Source organism: Cupressus sempervirens, chromosome 3, assembly GCF_028749045.1.
Source record: "Cupressus sempervirens isolate cs-2001-9-10 chromosome 3, ASM2874904v1, whole genome shotgun sequence".
Classification (NCBI taxonomy): Eukaryota; Viridiplantae; Streptophyta; class Pinopsida; order Cupressales; family Cupressaceae; genus Cupressus; species Cupressus sempervirens.
Window position 1 is genome coordinate 151,497,144 of NC_143120.1, and position 18,675 is coordinate 151,515,818.

The following is an 18,675-nucleotide window of genomic DNA, read 5'->3' on the forward strand; positions in this document are numbered from 1 at the left end:
TCAACAAAACACCAAGCTGGGGTAGAATGCAAAAACTTGAAATTTGGCTAAGCTTGAAATCTTGAAGCCCCTAAAAATTGGCTAAGTCTGGATTTTTGAAGCCCTAAAATTTCCTAGAATCTTTATCTTATCTCCGAGAGGTCTAAAACCTATCTCAAAATATTTTTCGTATATATTAAAATATATCTTAAGTATAAGGAATTAAATGATATATTTTAAACCCCAAAGGACTACAACAAAAACACACAAAAATGATCTGAAAGAAAATAATCTAAATCCAAAAAGCAACAACATAGGGTCGAAGAACACCGAAAAGGGTATCCAAAACAACTCTCAAAAAGTTTGGATCAAATCAAAAAGTGCCCATTGTCAGCCCACATAGGTTTTAACAAAACTCATGTGATACTTTAATACAACACTAAAATTATTTCGTGACATTTCTAAAGAACGAGGGTGACACTTTCAGAGTTTGAGTGATACTTTTCTCAAGGGCGTGCAATACTTTTAGGGTATCGTATGACATTTCTCCAAGAGGCGTGCGATACTTTCCAGAATCGTACGACAGAGTTTCTATGGGCGTGCAATACATTTTATGTCAAACCATGCTGATAAAATGTCACCCATAGAAACACAAAAATACTTAAGGAAAACATAAAAGGGTAAAAATAGAGAAAAATTGAGTTTAGAACCTCCACATCAGGGAGTACCAAATCCACATAGATTAAGGAGTGAACACTCGAGAGTATATTCAACAAGATTCCATGATCAAGAAGGAGATACATCTATCCATCTAAAACTACAGCAGAAAAGAACGTACTGAAAGCAACATCACAGTGAACATAAGCAACATCGCAATGTACAGAGATAATATCCCAATAACAAAACAACCAAATTAAGTACGTAGTTCCTCCCAACTGTCAATAGCATCATAAGACCATCGTGGGTCCTAGCCATCCCCCACGCATAACATCCCAAGCCACTGACCAAAATTTTAGTACTATCATACTAGGGATGTCACTACTAAAACATGCAACAACATAAGCATGAGGAAATCTAACATGCTAGTAGAAAAGCATAAGATAATCCTACAACAGATAACATCACCTATCACATGCTAAACATCAATAAGCAATAGATATGATACTACAAGAATTCACATCATCTAATCATATGCTAAACATCATAACATGGGAAATGTGTCAAATAAACTAACATCATCTAAATATGATATCCAAGAATTCCAATGATAGCATAAATCACAAGAAATCATACTCTAAAACCAGAAGCATCAAGTGAAAACATCCAACAATGGTCGCACTAGGATAAGAGATCATCTCTGTACACCGATCCCTAGCAGTGGTGAAGGTAGCTATGCCTCCCAACCATGTGGAACCTGTAGGTCCACACCCAAAATGCTAATGCAGTTAAAAATCCAACCACAACACACATAAAGCACAACATCCAAGGCTAACACTCACACTAGATAGTATGATGGTTGTAACCAAGAACCTAAGTCAATGCAAGGAATACAGGTCTTGGTCAGACACTCAAAAGGCTACTAAGTAGGGATTGACATCATGGAGAGTCGCTGGGCATCGAAAAGCCCAAGCTGGGATCTGTGTAGCTCAACTCCCTCAATGAAAGGCCAATACACTGTGTAGCTCAACTCCCTCAATGGAAGGCCAATACACAAAAGTACCATTTTATTATCTTAAGTTTAATTACCATTCACACATTTTATTTAATTATCACTTAATCAAATCTCCTCTTAGCCATACCCATGGCGTCTTGATCACCTAGCTGTGAGATAGAAGCCCCCTCCATATGCTACCCTACCCTACCCATGCTCATCCTATGACAAGTGCCTATGGGCATGCATACTCCCATCCCAACCCCAATGATCATAACTTCTGAAAATACCATGAAAGATTAGACCTCACAAGTCACCCGACAAATGTACATGCACATACTCGTGTGTGGTGCACCACCATCACGAAGATCATAACACAAGGATGGGATGAGAACATAATGCAAAAGAAAACACCCAACTAAAAGTAACACGGGGAGGATGGATTCTACACGAATCCCAAAGCCAATAAAATCATACATTATGAATCACTCAACCGGCCTCAATCTGAGAGTATGGATTCTATACGAATCCCCATGATGTAACAAGACCAAAAGCCATGAACAAACTCCACCGGCCTCAATCTGAGAGTATAGATTCTACACAAATCCTAGTGTCCATGAAGCAAAGCAAATGTCCAAAAGTAACCATAACAATAGGTATGAAAAGCACTCAATCGAACACAAATTCGGGAGGACAAATGTGACATGCATCCCAATGCAACAAAAGTGCAATAGTGGCATGACTAATATCCAAATAGATCATCCAAGTCCATAACCCACATTGTGTCAAGAAAACTTGAGAAAATAAGGTGACATACAAAATGAGGTAAAAACCCCAAAATTTGGGAAAACTTCAAAATTAAAACCCATTTGGCCTTTGGGTATGAAAACCCCAAAAATCCAAGAATAAATGGAATTAGACACCGTATGCAAAAATGGCTAGCATAATGGTGCAAAATTCCAAACCCTCATCTCAAAAAATAGGGAAATGCTCATATCCACCCAACTGAGTAGAACTAGCATACAGAAACAGAGGGGAATACTAGTTCTTAGCCTCCAAACAAACAACTACCAAAAATAGAAGTAGAAACAATAAAATGAGAAAGCCCTACCTCACAGCCAAAAGGGCAAAATGGGAATCTGAACCAGAAAATAAAACACCTGTAAAAATGGCTGAAATTTGCGACAATCCAAGGTTTCCCTAAGTTGGATCCAACAAGCTCAACCTCATGATAATCCCACACTCGTAGCTCCCATAATGAACAAAATAGTAAATCCTCATGAAGAGGATTTTGGGTTTTACTCTCAAACTTTCTAATTCAAAAGTGAGAAGTCCCCCAAATTAAATTCCTTTTTTGGATATTTATTCACTTTTCAAGTGAATAATCGATTAGGTCAATTAACTAGCCAACCTAGTTAAACCCTGAATCGACCCAAACAAAAATAGGCTATTCCTAGAAATAGGAATTCATCTATGGAAAAGCTGCCAAAAATTAAAATAAATCAATTAAAAGGCCTAAAAACCCAAAAATATAGAAATTTTCTTAACAACTTTCGTGAAAATGCGAACCTCTAAATGCACAGACACGCTTACTTGTCTAATCACATAATGCAAATGAGTTCAGATTTAATAATCACCGAAAGGTTTAATTAAATAATTAAAATAAGGATACATCGACCATACAAGGATGACATTGGTAAAATATGAATGGTTGAATCACTAACTCCATGTGCCACTACTAGGGATATAAATCTTACACACTAAACAACACGATAAAGTGCAATTGCATATAATATCATAGCCAAAGAAATAAATGCATTAAATCACCTAATTTAACCATTTATTTAATTATATTAAAATAATCTATTTACATCACTCACATTCGCATAAAGACTAACAACGCAGGAATGAAGTAAATAACCATAGCATTAAATCCATCACCTAACATAATCAGAGGTATGTCCAAATACCAGATAACCAGATATCATCATAAAACACACTGTCATCTCAAAATGAAATCATCATGCAATATGATTAACTGAACAACATAGTAGTCTAATATCTATGATATTGAAATCAAAGTATAACATCTGACCCTCAGGTCCTCTCAAATATAAAGCATCACATAAGTAACAGATATCTCATAGATCAAAATATAACAAGGTAAATGTTAGCAACACATAACCAAAGAATCCAACAAGAACAACCCATTTTAATTACTTAAGCATTTAATAATGATTGTTTAAACAACATTAAAAAGGCACTTAAAACACATAAGCAAACACAGTCATAAACATGGCTAACCACTACTACAGGAACCTAGTCCAGTGTAGCATGGTAATAGTACATAGTGCAATCTCTGCACACATCTCAAGGTAATCATGGAACAACCTCATGATACCACATCGATCCTAGTAAGCACTGGCACAAACCTCAGTGAACCATAAATCAAATCATAATCTCATAGATTAGTCAAAAGCATAATCAAAGCAACTGATACCAAAACATAAATCCAAACACCTCAACGGTGTAGACCACTTAGGGTCACAATCATGATCCAACACAAAAAAAGATCAACAAGGTTGCATCCATCAGGATGACTTACAAAAGTCAAATGGGAGAGGCACTGCATTTTCTTTAATGGATTTATAGGGTTGAACTTGAGAAATGATAGGTCATTCCTTCTCTCTTAGAAGATGTTCTTGATCTTTGATTTTTGACCTTATCTCTTCCACATCTCCAAATTTGTACGAATGTATAGTAGAATATTTTTCTTCTAACTTTCTATTATACTCTTTCAATGCTTCCATCCTTATAAGAAAGCTTTCCATTTCTTTGAGATAATTCATGGTGATTACTTCTTTTTCTTTCTCCAAATGTATATGTTTGGCATCTTCCATAGAAGCCTTCTTCCTATGTGTTTCAATTTCAAATAACAACTCATTAGGATCTAAAGAGGTGGTTTTTGAATCTACAAGATCATCTAGATCTATGAGATTTCTTTCTATGTATGCAACTTACCCAAGGTTTATTTTTGGTTTACTTCCTTAGACATATTGGATCTAAAAGTGGTATCTCCTATGGAAAAAAATAGTTTTATCCAAGTATATCCTTTCTTCTACTAATCGAGTAGTGAAATTTTCACCTAGAAGCCTAGTGTTGTCAAACTTAGAATTTAGCTATGAGGATTCTCTTTCTATCACATGGTAATATTGGGAATGGGTTGAGGCATTATCTTGGGGTCTCCATGTGTGGTTAGGATCTCCTTTCTTCTTAGGTTGGTTCTTCCTACCAACCTAAGATAGTTTTGTATATAGAGGGACCTCTACATTTGTCTTCATATATGCTCTTGTGTTTTTCCTTCTATCTGTCATTTCAAACAATACTTTAAAATATAAAACTAGCTACTAAAACTTTGACTAATTCACCACCTACTAAAGGGAAAAAATTAATATGGCTAGAAGGTATGAAAATATCATAAGAATAGAATGTTTGATAATAGATTTGACACAAGGGCCCAATACACAAAAACTTTTGTCATGATGCACCTTGGCAAATGAAAAATATAGCAAATAGACAAGGCACTATTTAGATAGAACCCACTTCATGTACTTCCTAATGTATTAGGAAAAAATTAGATTATCAAGGTTTGTCCATTAAAATAGATCAATAAAAGTGTTCCCCAATAGAGTCACTATTTTGTTGGCTTCTAATTTGACAGAATTTTAACAACCTCTTAAAAGTTGAGAATACCTAGGAGGTAGCTAGAAACCATAATGTATATTCTAAGAAACAAAAAAGAGGACTAAATGACAAGACTCGGTGATGTCTTCTCCACTTTGAACTCTACAAAATTTAGGTTAGTATAACTAGGAAATTACTCTTTATTGTTAGAAATGCTTTAGAATAACTAAGAGGAGGTGGTGAATTGGTTATTCAAGGTCCAAATGTCCTATTCAAACTTTTCACTAAGTATAGTGAGCCCATTCAATCATTCACTAATCCAAGCTTTAACTTTTCTAACTAGCAAGTTACTGTAAATCAACATGCAAGCATAACACATAAGAAATCAACACATAACATGGTGATTTACGTGGAAACCCAATTTGGGAAAAACCACAAGTAACATGCTACTCAATTCTCACTCTTCTAAAGTGATGCCCTATGAAAGGCCTACCCAATTAAAGGCTTACAACACACTACTAAATGTGACCTTGTTAAAGGATTTAATCACCCTATTAGAAGTGGGTCTGGTTAGAGGACTTTAGAACATTCACTTAGAATGCCACCCTATTAAAGTATTTACATATGGCTATTAAACCAACCTAAGTCAATAGGATTTTCATATCTAATACAATGGTTAGAGAGTATTATAAAATCTTTGACCTGACTACAACATACAACTTAACTTGTAGATCTCAGATCACTTCTTAGCTCATACCATTGCCTGGCCTTCAATCTCTACAACTCTTAATAGCTTGCCCTCCTTTCAAGCTTAGTCCCCTTGAGTCTCCATGCTCAATTTACCAATGCAATCATCTCTTCATGACCACTTGTAGAAGTAGAGCCTCTGTGCTCTTTCTTCTCCTAGATGTCTTCTCCTTAACACCCTTCTAACCACTTTGCAATTTGGCACTTTAGTAGCGACAGTATCAATAGCATTTGCTTCTTGGTCTATGACTCCTTAAATAGAAGTCTTGGAGTTCTTTTCCCACTCAATTCTTCCATTCTTTAATTTAAATTTGTATGGATTAGGTAGGATTCATTGCATCTAACCCATTTTTTGTTTCCTCTAGAAACTTCTTGAATAATCCTATTGAATTTGCCTAAAAATTGTTTACATAGAATTATGTGCCACCATCTCATCATCCTTATCTTCCAACTCATTCAAAAAATTCAAGGTAACCACTTTATCAACTTAGATTTTGAAAATATTTGTCATTTGAATTAATGTAGCAACTCGACACTATTAAAATACTGGTGCTCAGCACATATTGTGTTACTCGGCATCAACTATGTTTTTCCTGATGCTCAACATCTAAAGATCACTTAGCACCAACTAAGATTTCTGATGCTTGGCACCTGATCTTTACTTGGCATCTGAAGATCACTTGGCACACACTAGAATTTCCTGTTACTCGGGTCCAACTAAGAATTTTCTTGGCTTCAACTAACTTTCTCGGCACCCACTAATGATCTTAGTTTAAGCTTTGCAATCAACCTTGTTACAACTTATTCCTCTGATGTTTCTAAGTGTGACCAACCTCTGTATCTTTAAGTATGTTATGAATACATCATTTAACAATTATCTTAATTTATTCTTGCACTTCATTACAACATCATAACTTAACCTTTCCCTTAGGTATTCTTGTTACATCTTGTTGATCAAATCCTCTTCATCAATCAACTATGTGATAGTACTTGGATTTTATAAGAAAATGTCATCCCTACAAATAGTGGGTTTGACATCAATGACAAAAAAATGATTGAAAACATTCTTTTAACAATAATCTTCTTTCTTTGCAACAATCTCCCTCTTTGATCTTCAGCAATGAGCTTTTCAATTAGATTTCCAACAATCTCCCTCTTTGGCATTGATGGAAAAACAAACTGATCAACCATCAAACTAAACTATTTAACCAAAAGATAACTAGGTTAGAATAGTAAGTCAAATGCCAAAAAGTAAATTGTGACTTCACATCTCCCTCTACTATTCTAATTGCTTCATTTTTGCTTCTCCCTCTTTACTATTGTATCCTTTTTCTTTGTTTTTCTCCCTCTTTATTGCTCATCTTCTGCTATTCTTATCAACTTCTTCCTTCTATCTTCATTTGATCATATTCTACATTTGCTTGTCATTTTTCCCTCATACTTTTGATCACCATATCATTAGCATTTGATTAGTTTCTCACAATTTCTCCCTCCTTGACAACAATGCCAAAGACATATTAGCATCTTAATACACTCGTGTAGCTTTTGCAAGTTCATTTAATTTCTCCCTCTATCACATTGCTTGTGACTAATTTGGAACTTTAGCACTTCTACTACTTTAGGCGTGAATCCTAAAGTAAACATCCTCTGCATCAATGTGTAATGTCTTTTAATGATCAACTCATTTGATGTAGGGCATTCTTGCTTTTGCTTCAAGTAGCCTTGGCTAGGGGTATCACCCCTAACTTACCTCTAAGGTATTCAAAAGCATCTTTATGTTAGAATTCTTTTAGAATAACTGAGAGTGGGGGGGGGGGGGGGGGGAATCAGTTATTCAAGGTCCAATAATGTGATGAGAGCATCCATTATCTATGATCTATTATCTATGATCCATTTTTTATTCTCCAGTCATGTGATGAGAGCATCCGTTATCTATGATCCATTTGTTATTCTTGTTCATGTAAGTTACTAGGGTAGTTGCTTCATCTTCATCGGATTCATCTTTCATAGCCACATAGACTACTTCATCATCATTCTCATTAGAGTCTTCTTCAACAATGTAGCATCTTTTGCCTTTACCTCTATAGTCCTTGTTGTCCTCTTCCTTGTTCTTGAGATTGCCTCCATCCTTGTAATTTTTCTTTTGTGTGCATCTAGCTGCAATGTGACCAACTTCATTACAATTGAAACAAATGATTGGTAGCTTAAATTTGCCTCTTCCTCTATGGAAACTTCTTGCTAGTAATACCTCCAATTGATCTACATCATCTTCATCAGTGTTGTTGTCACTAGATACATACTTTCCTTTTCCACTCTTTTTCTTTGTTTGCACCTCCTCATTTTCTTTTATTGTCATCTTGGCTTTGAATGTAGATTCAAAGTTTTCTGGCTTGTAGTTGTCAAAGTTGGATCGCTCAAAGGTAGTGAGTCTTCCAATTATTCCTTCAAATGACAATGTGTTGCCTGGTACACACCTTAGCTCTTCGATGGCTAATACTCTTATAGAATAGATAGGAAGCAAAGTTCTTAAGTATTTGCTATATATTGTTTCTTCTAATAATTGTCCTTCTAAGCTTCTTATGGCACTTACCACTTCTTTCATCCTTGCACCGTATTGAGTAGCATTCTCACCTTCTTCCATTTTCATATCATCAAACTTTCCTCCTAGGCTCTCTCTTTTGGCTCTCTTGACATTATCATCAACTCCATATATGCTTGATAATTTTTTCCACATCTAATGTGCAGTACCACATCCATTAATGTCATCATACTTGGCATAGCTTAGTACTAAGGCAATTTCTAACATCGCTTGAATGTGCTCCTTCTTCTTGTTCATGTCTTCTGCAGTGAGGGGTTCTGCAAGGTCTACATGATCAGCTATGATTGAGGTTTGTGCATAGTCACCTGTTGATCCAAGGTGCAACTTCATCAGACTTTGCCATGCAACAAAGTTATCTTTTTTTAGCTTGGGAATTTCTATCTTGGACATCTTGATCTTATTGCTGCTAGTACCTTGAAACAAATCAGTAGTGGGCTCTAATACCAATTGTTAGAATTATTTTAGAATAATTGAGAGGGGGGGTGAATCAATTATTCAAGGTCCAATAATGTCCAATACAAAATTTTTAATAAAACAAGGGTGAATCATAAGTATAAGCCTTTTTACTTTCTTGTCAAATCCTTAGTGACATATAACTGAATTTATCATGCATGCAATTAAACATTGAACAATCATGAAAAGTAAACATGCATCACCCCATAACACAAAGGATTTTGGTGACCCAGAAACCCTCCAGGAATAAGAAGGTAAAACTGGGGTGGGGATGACACCCACAAAATAACTGCGCAATTGATTTCAACCACTTTTGATGGTTTTCCCTACTAAAGGCTTGCCATGTTAAATGTTTTACACACTGTCAGATGTGACCTTGTTAAAGGATTTCTACACCCAGTTAGGAGTGTTCCCTATTCGAGGACTTAAGAACATTCAACTTAGAATGCCACCCTATTAAAGGATTTACATAGAACTGTTAGGCCCACCCAAGTCCATGGGATTTATAGTCACCTTCTCAAAATAATCTTTTATCCCTCTCTAAGGATCTCCTATCCTACTCCTAAGGATCTCTTATCCTTCTCCTAGGGATCTTCTATCCTTTTCCTGAGGCTTATCCACCTAGCTATTAAGCTAAACTAGCAATGTAGGATTTCAATGTCTAATACAATGGTAAGAATGTATTAGAAAGGTTTTGACCTAATAAAGATTGCAACTCTAACCTTGTAGATTTCATATCACTCTTTAGTTCTTTTCTTTACTTGGCTTTTCTCCCTTGTAGTGTTGACAGCTTATCCACCCTACAAGATCTGTCTCCTTGAGTTCTTCCACTCGTTATGCCAATGCACTCTATGGTCACTTGATCAACTCAGAATCTTGATATTTTGTGTTTACTCCTCACTATGTCCTCTTCTTGACACTTCATACTAGCCTTCTCTTGGCTTCTTCACACAACCGCACTTATGAAAAAATCCCTCTCTCTCTAATCTATGACTCCTTATAAAAAAGTTCTATTCTTCATTTCCCACTCAAATCTTCTTGCTCATCAATTTGAATTGATCTGAGAAAATGATATTTTTTTCCCTCCTAATTGTTTCTTCCAGAATCTTTATAATAAATCCATCAGAAGTCACCTTGAATTAGTTTCAATGGTTTACATAAAATTTTGTGACATCTACGCATCATCCTTATCATCCAACTGATTCACAAAATTCAATGTAACAAACTTATCATTACTGATTTGGCGAATCTTTTGACTTAACAAATAATGCAGCAACTCGGCATCATTGGATTACTAATGCTCGGCACTAACTAGGTTACTTGGCTTTTGTTGCTATTTTAATGGTGCTTAGCACCTGTAGCATTTCTACTTTTCTTAGCACTTGAAGACTTACTCAACATCCATTACCCCTTTTTCTGATGCTTGGCACTTGAAGCATTTCCTAAGTTACTCGGCACGTTAAGGATTTCTCAGCATCTGAAGAATTGCTCAGCACACATTGAAGTTGAACTTGCTTGGCTTCAACTAAAAATTCTCTTGGCTCCAACTAGCTTGCTCGGCTCCCACAAATGAACTTAGTTATGCTTTACAAATGACTTAGTTAAACCTTGCATTTTGAGTGTATCTAAGTGTGTCCATTCCTTGTGTCTTAGAGTATGTCATCAATACATTATTTCATCATTGTCTTAGCTGTCATCATTGTCTAAGTTGATCCTTACACTTCATTTCAACATCATGACTTCAACCTTTCTCTAGGTGTTCTAGTTACATCTTGTTGAGTAACTCCTCCTTGTCAATCAACTAAGTGATAGTATTTGGATCACTTAAGCAATTGTCATTCCTGTAGTAAGCAAGTTTGACATCAATGACAAAACAATGATTGAAAGCATTCTTTAGGAATTCCATCATTCTTCATTCAAAGATCTTTTCAATCATTTCCAAAACTTTAGGTAGTTCTTTTGTGAAGATGTCAACAATTTGTTCCTTTGAGCTAACATATTCCATCTTCACCTGTTTGTTTTCCATCAACTCTCTTACATAGTGATACTTGATTGCAATATGCTTGGTTTTAGCATGCATTATAGGGTTCTTTGATATGGTTATAGCACTTGTATTATCACAATAAATTATCACAAGCTCAGTTACCTCTTCCTTCATAACTTGTAGCAGATGTTTGATCCATACAATATTGGTGCAATTTATAGCAGCTACAATGTATTCAACTTCAGCAGTGGACTATGAGGTATCGCTTTGCTTTTTGGTAGTCCATTTAATCAACTTTTTTCCCAAGAAAAGTGTTCCTCCACTAGTGTTTTTTCTATCATCAATGTTACCTCCCCAATCTACATCAGTATAGGCTTTTAGTTCAAATTTTCCACTCCTTTTGTAGTACAAACCAAAGTCATCAATTCCTTTTAGGGGCCTCAATATTCTCTTTACTGCCATTAAGTGATTTTCTCTTGGATTTGCAAAAAATCTTGTCATTATTCTAATAGCTAATGCAATGTTTGATCTACTATGTACAATTGTAGCTTTTCAATCATTGATCTATACAATGTCTGATTCACTTCAGCAGACTCATCATTATTGGATAGCTTATGTCCAATTGCCATTGGTGTGCTAACTAGTTTTGATTCTTCTAATCCAAATTTCTTGAGTATCTCCTTGATGTATTTGGATTGGTTCACAAATATGCCATGCTTCAATTGATGTACTTTCAATCCAAAAAAGAATTTGATTTCTCCAAACATTGACATCTCAAATTCATGTTTTATTTGATCAGCAAAATCTTTGCATAGAACATCTTTTCCTCCAAATATTATATCATTAACAAAGATTTCTAATATCAAAATGTCTTTACCCTTTTTAGCCTTGATATACAAGTTATTTTTGTCATCTATTCTCTCAAATCCTATCTTCATAAGATATTTGTGCAATCTCTCATACCATGCTCTAGGTGCTTGCTTCAAGCCATAAAGTGCTTTGTGCAGTTTGCAGACCATGTCCTTGCTCTTGTCATCTACAAATCCCTCTGGTTGTTCTATGTAGACTTTCTCTTCTAGTATACCATTTAGAAAAGTAGACTTAGCATCCATTTGGTACACTTTGAAACCTTTGTATGCAGCATATGCAAGTAATGTTCTTACTTCTTCCATTCTTGCAATAGGGGCAAATGTTTCCCCATAATCCAGTCCTTCTTCTTATGCATAGCCTTTGCAAAATAGCCTGGCTTTATTTCTTGTTATCTTGTCATTCTCATCAAGTCTATTTCTAAACACCCATTTGGTACCAATCACATTCTTATCAGCTGGTCTAGGAACTAGAGTTCATATTTTGTTCTTCTCAATTTGATCTATCTCCTCTTCTATGGATTTATACCAGTCATCATCTTGTAGTGCATCTTTCACTATTTTAGGTTCAACCTTGGTTAGCAAACATGATTCATTCCTCAGTCTATTCCTTGTCATTGGTCTAGCATCCTTGTCACCAATGAATTGATCTACAAGGTGATTTCTTCTCACATACTTGGCTAATCTTGGTTCTGCCCTTTTTTCCATGTTTGGTCCTTCTACTTCAGATTCATTTTGTTCTTCTTCATCTAGCACTTCATCATTTCTCTCATGTATACTATTTTCAAAACTAGAATGTGCATTTTCTATATTCTACAACTCAACTTCTAAATGCAGCTTGGCATTCACTGGTTGTGACTCGACAAATACTAAAATTTGTTGTTGATTTCCAACTTGATTTGCAGCATTGTCTTCAATATTCATTCCTTCATAGAAGTATACAAAGGATCTATAATCTTTTGATTGCTTGGACTCATTAACTTGAACTTTTGCATGCTCATCAAAATTTATATTTGCACTCTCTATAATCTTGTTAATGTTAGTATTTGAACACTTATATGCTTTGCTTCTAGTGGAGAATCCAAGGAATATGCCTTCATCACTCTTTGCATCAAACTTCTCATTTCTAGTATCCTTAATAATATAGCATTTATAACCAAAGACTTTGAAATGTTTAACATTAGGTGAGTGACCATACCACAATTTGAAGGGTGTTGCATTAGTACCTTTCTTGACTTGAACTCTATTTAGTATGTAGACTGTAGTACTTACAGCTTATCTCTACTACTTTAGTGCAACATTTTTCTCCATCATCAAGGTTCTAGCATAGTCAATCACTGACCTATTCCTTCTTTCAGCAATACCATTCTATGGTGGAGTTCTTGGTTTTGATGTTTTCCTTTTGATACCTTTGTCATTGTAGAATATTTCAAATTTTTTTGATGTGAACTCACCTCCTCTGTCTAGCCTTAGGCATTTCAGGTTCTTTCCTATTTCCTTCTCAACTCTGGCCAAATACCACTTGAACATTTGAAATTCATCAAATTTTTTTTTTTTAAAACATAGTAATCATCACCCTTGAGTAGTCATCTACAAATAGCATTATGTATCTGTCTCCTAGGTAGCTTTGCACTTCTATTGGACCACATAAGTCTATATGGACTAACTCTAGTACTTCTTTGGAAGTGTATATTTTGCTTTTGAAACTAGACTTAGTCATCTTCCCTAGTTGACATTGTTTGCACACTATATTTTTAATTTTCTTCAATTTGGGCAACCCTCTAACCTTCTTCTTCTTGCTGATGCTAATTAGGTTATCAAAGTTAACATGACATAGCCTTTTATGCCATAACCACACATCATCAAGTCTAACAACAAGACATATTTCATCTTCCAATATGTAGGTAAAATAGATTACTCCTAGTTTGTTCACCTTTTCCTATCAAATTTTGATCAGTGTCATAGATCTTGGTAGTTTTGTTTCCAAATTCAACTTTGCAACCTACATTGCCTAACTATGACACACTCAACAAGTTGTAGTTCAATCCTTCAACATAGTATGCATTATCACATGAAATTTTCTCTGTGAGTTTAATGGAGCCTTTTTCTTTGATTTGACATGGAGCATCATTACCAAATCTAACACTATTTCCACCATACTGAGTAAAGGTAATGAACTTACTTTTATCTCCTATCATGTGGTGTGAGTATCCACTATCTATGATCCACTTGTCATTCTTGTTCACATAGTTAACCAATGTTGTTGCTTCATCTTCATCTTTATTTGATTCATCCTTCATGGCCACATAGACTACTTCATCATCATTCTCATCAGAATCTTCTTCAACAATGTAGCATCTCTTGCCTTTTTTCTTGTAGTCTTTGTTATCATCTTCTCTCTTGTTCCTATACTTGTTTCCTTCTTTGTAGATTTTCTTCTATGTACATCTTGTAGAAATATGACCTAGTTCATTGCAATTAAAACATATGATAGGGAGCTTACCTTTGAATTTACCTTTGTCTCTATGGAATCTCCTAGCCAGTAGAGCTTCTAACTATTCCACATCTTCCTCATCTATGTTGTTATCACTAGATGCATGTTTTCCCTTTCTTCTCTTCTTGCTTGATGTTTCCTCCTTAGAGTCTTTTATTTTCATCTTGGTTTTGAAAGTAGATTCAAGGTTCTCAAGCCTGTACTTATCAAAATTGGACAATTCAAATGCAGTAAGTCTTCCCACTATTCCTTCAAAGGTTAGTGTGTTTCCTTGTACAGACCTTAGCTCTTTAATGGCTAAAACTCTAATAGCATTGATAGGAGTAGAGTTCTTAAGTATTTTCTAATGATAGTTTCTTCTTCCAATTGACCACATAGACTTCTTATTGCACTTACCACTTTCTTTTATTCTTGCAGCATACTGAGTAGCATTTTCACCTTCCTCCATTTTCATGTCATCAAAATTTCCTCTTGGGATTTCTCTCTTTACTCTCTAGACATTCTAATCTCCTCCATAGATATCTAATAAGGCTTTCCAAATATTGAATGTAGTGTCACAATCTTTGATGTCATCATATTTTGCATAGCTAAGTGTAGAAGAAATTTCTAGCATTTCTTGATTGTGCTCCTTCTTTTTGCTCGAGTCGTCTGCAGTAAGAGGTCCTATTGGATTTACATCTTTTGTTCCAATTGAGGTTTGTGCATAGTCACCTATTGATCCAAGGTGCAATTTCATAAAACCTTTCCATGCAACAAAGTTGTCTTTGTTGAACTTGGGAACTTCTCTATTAGACATCTTGATCTTCTTGCTTCTAGTACCTTGAAACTAAATCAGCAGATGGCTATGATACCAATTGTTAGAAATGATTTAGAATAACTAAGAGGGGGGTGAATCATTTATTCAAGATCCAAATGTCCTATTCAAACTTTTCACTAAGTATAGTGAGCCCATTCAATCATTCATAATCCAAGCTTTAACTTTTCTAACTAGCAAGTTACTATAAATCAACATGCAAGCATAACACATAAGAAATCAACACATAATATAGTGATTTATGTAGAAACCCAATTTGGGAAAAACCACCAGTAACATGCTACTCAATTCTTACTCTTCTAAAGTGATGCCTTATGAAAATCATGCCCTATTAAAGGCTTACAACATACTACTAAATGGGACCTTGTTAGAGGATTTAACCACCCTATTAGAAGTGGGCCTGGTTAGAGGGCTTAGAACATTCACTTGGAATGCCACCTTGTTAAAGGATTTACATATAGCTATTAAACCAACCTAACTCCATAGGATTTTCATATCTAATACAATGGCTAGAGAGTATTAAAATATCTTTGACCTAACTACAACATACAACTTAACTTGCAAATCTTAGATCACTTCTCAACTCATACCATTGCCTGGCCTTTAATCTGTGCAACTCTTGATAGCTTGCCCTCTTTTCAAGTTTAGTCCCATTAAGTCTCCATGCTCAATGTACTAGTGCAATCATCTCTTCATGACCACTTGTAGAAGTAGAGCCTCTGTGCTCTTCCTTCTCCTAGATATCTTCTCCTTGACACCCTTCTAACCACTTTGCAATTTGGCACTTTAGTAGCAATAGTATCAACAACATTTGCTTCTTGGTCTGTGACTCCATAAATAGAAGTCTTGGAGTTATTTTTCCACTCAATTATTCGATTCTTTAATTTTAATTCATATGGATTAGGTAGGATTCATTTCATCTAACCCATATTTTGTTTCCTCTAGAAACTTCTTGAATAATCCTCTTGAATTCGCCTAAAAATAGTTTACATAGAATTCTTTGCCACCATCTAATTGTCCTTATCTTACAACTTGTTCAAAAAATTCAAGGTAACCACTTTGTCATCTCAAATTTGGTGAATCTTCATCATTTTAAATAATGTAGCAACTCGGCACTATTGAAATACTTGTGCTTTGAACATATTGTGTTACTCAACATCAACTGTGTTTTTCCTGATGCTCAGCATTTGAAGATCACTCGACACCAACTAAGATTTTTTGATGCTTGACACCTAATATTTACTCGACACATAAAGATCACTTAGTACACACTATAATTTCTTGTTACTTGGCTCCAATTGAGAATTTTCTCTAATTCAACTAACTTGCTTGGCACCCACTAATGATCTTAGGTTAAGCTTTGAAATCAACCTTGTTACAACTTATTCCTCTAGTGTTTCTAAGCGTGACCAACCTCTATATCTTTGAGTATGTTATCAATACATCATTTAACCATTGTCTTAACTAAGCCTTGCACTTCATCACAAAATCATAACTCAACCTTTCCCTTAGGTACTCTTGTTACATCTTGTTGATCAAATCCTCTTCATCAATCAACTATGTGATAGTACTTGGATCTTATAAGCAAGTTTCATCCCGAAAAATAGCAAGTTTGACATCAATGACAAAATAATTATTGAAAATATTCTTTTAACAACAATCTTCTTTCTTTGCAACAATCTCCCTCTTTGATCTTCAGCAATGAGCTTTTCAATCAAATTTCCAAAATTTATCTCTTCAAAACTCATAATTTCAATGTGAATTTCCTCATAGAAGATAATTTACCCTTAATTCTTCTAATTATAGGACTATAAAAGAGATGATAAATGGTTACTCTATCAAACCCTAAAACTCCATGAATCAAGTACATGCTCACACTTCAAATCCTCGTCAATGGAACAAATAAGGGATTGATTTATAAGATATATACAATATAGGTTTTCTAAACTAGATCAACTTCAATGGATGATCATTGTCTTATCTATTGGGCTAGTAACTTCACATGAGTTTGACATATACTTATTAGATCTATCTTAACTCTTTGTGAGAAGAATAGCAATATTCATTTCTAGATCTCATTCTTATCAAAATCTTCAATGAAAATCAAAGAATTCTTCAAATTTACATCAATCATTTACATAACCCACTAGATCATAAGTAGAATTTAAATTGAAATATAATTCAAAATGAATTATAACTGAAATATAATAAACTTTTCTATTAAACCTTAGATAATTAAATGGTAAAAAAAGAAGAGACAAGATCTAAAAATGGATAGCCAACTTTTTGCATCTTTGTATTAATTTATTTGCAAGTATAATTAGATGTCAACTCATATCAGAGAAATATCAATTAGATGAGAAATTGTTAACTATCTTTTTCATTCTATCTTTGGAAAAATCATATACACTAGTATATATGGATTGACTAAAAAATGAACAAAAATATGTTCAAACTAAAAATTCTCGGGGCCTCACTCCACATCTTATAAATCCTCTTATAGAATAAGGATTGCAACAAGCTACAGATGGAAGGACATGTTGGAGTTTCTCAACTACTGAACAACAAAAGCTCAATACCAAGATAATAATACTCACAAATCTAGGGATTAGCTACTTCTTATTAACAATTATGTGTGCATATTATTTGGATCTAACTTCAAAAAAATCAAGATTGGTTTTATACACTTTAGGCTCTACAAAACCAAGGTGGGTTTACCAAGGGGATGATTCAAATAAATTTTGTTGTATGAGAATTCTATTAATTTCATTCCGATTCTTATTTTCTATCTTTGATATATACATAGTTTATCCATTCCTTGACATTTTTAGATGATATAAATCCCTAATAAGTAGATCTAGTTAGAATTCTCCTTAGGTTTACAAATATTTCTAGAAATAGTAGCTATCTAAGACTCAGAAATTAGATGGAAATGAGTGTTGACCCTCTTTGAAACTCTTCAAATGGTAAAATAAAATTGATTTTAGAATTGGTGCTTATTCATGATCTCTCTATCTATAGACTAGATCAACTGGATCAACACTTTATCCATTGGAATTCAAAGTCTACTTCAATTTATAGATCTAATTGATTGCATTACAACCAATACTATCAACAATTCTTACTGTAATTCATCCTTATAGATATCCTTCATATTACCTTAGCAATCCTATCAAATTCACTAGAGCATTTACTTAATTCATTGAATCAATAGCAATAAAGAATTGACATACAATCTAAGTGAATTGCATTCAATTGGACAAGCTTTAATCATACAATATCAGAATGACTAGGTAATAACAATGGAGACAAAATTCAGCAAAAAAAAGATATGGGCATAGTTCAACTTTGTATTAATCTTCTTTGAAAATTGTATACAATTGTAATAAAACTCATAATAACTC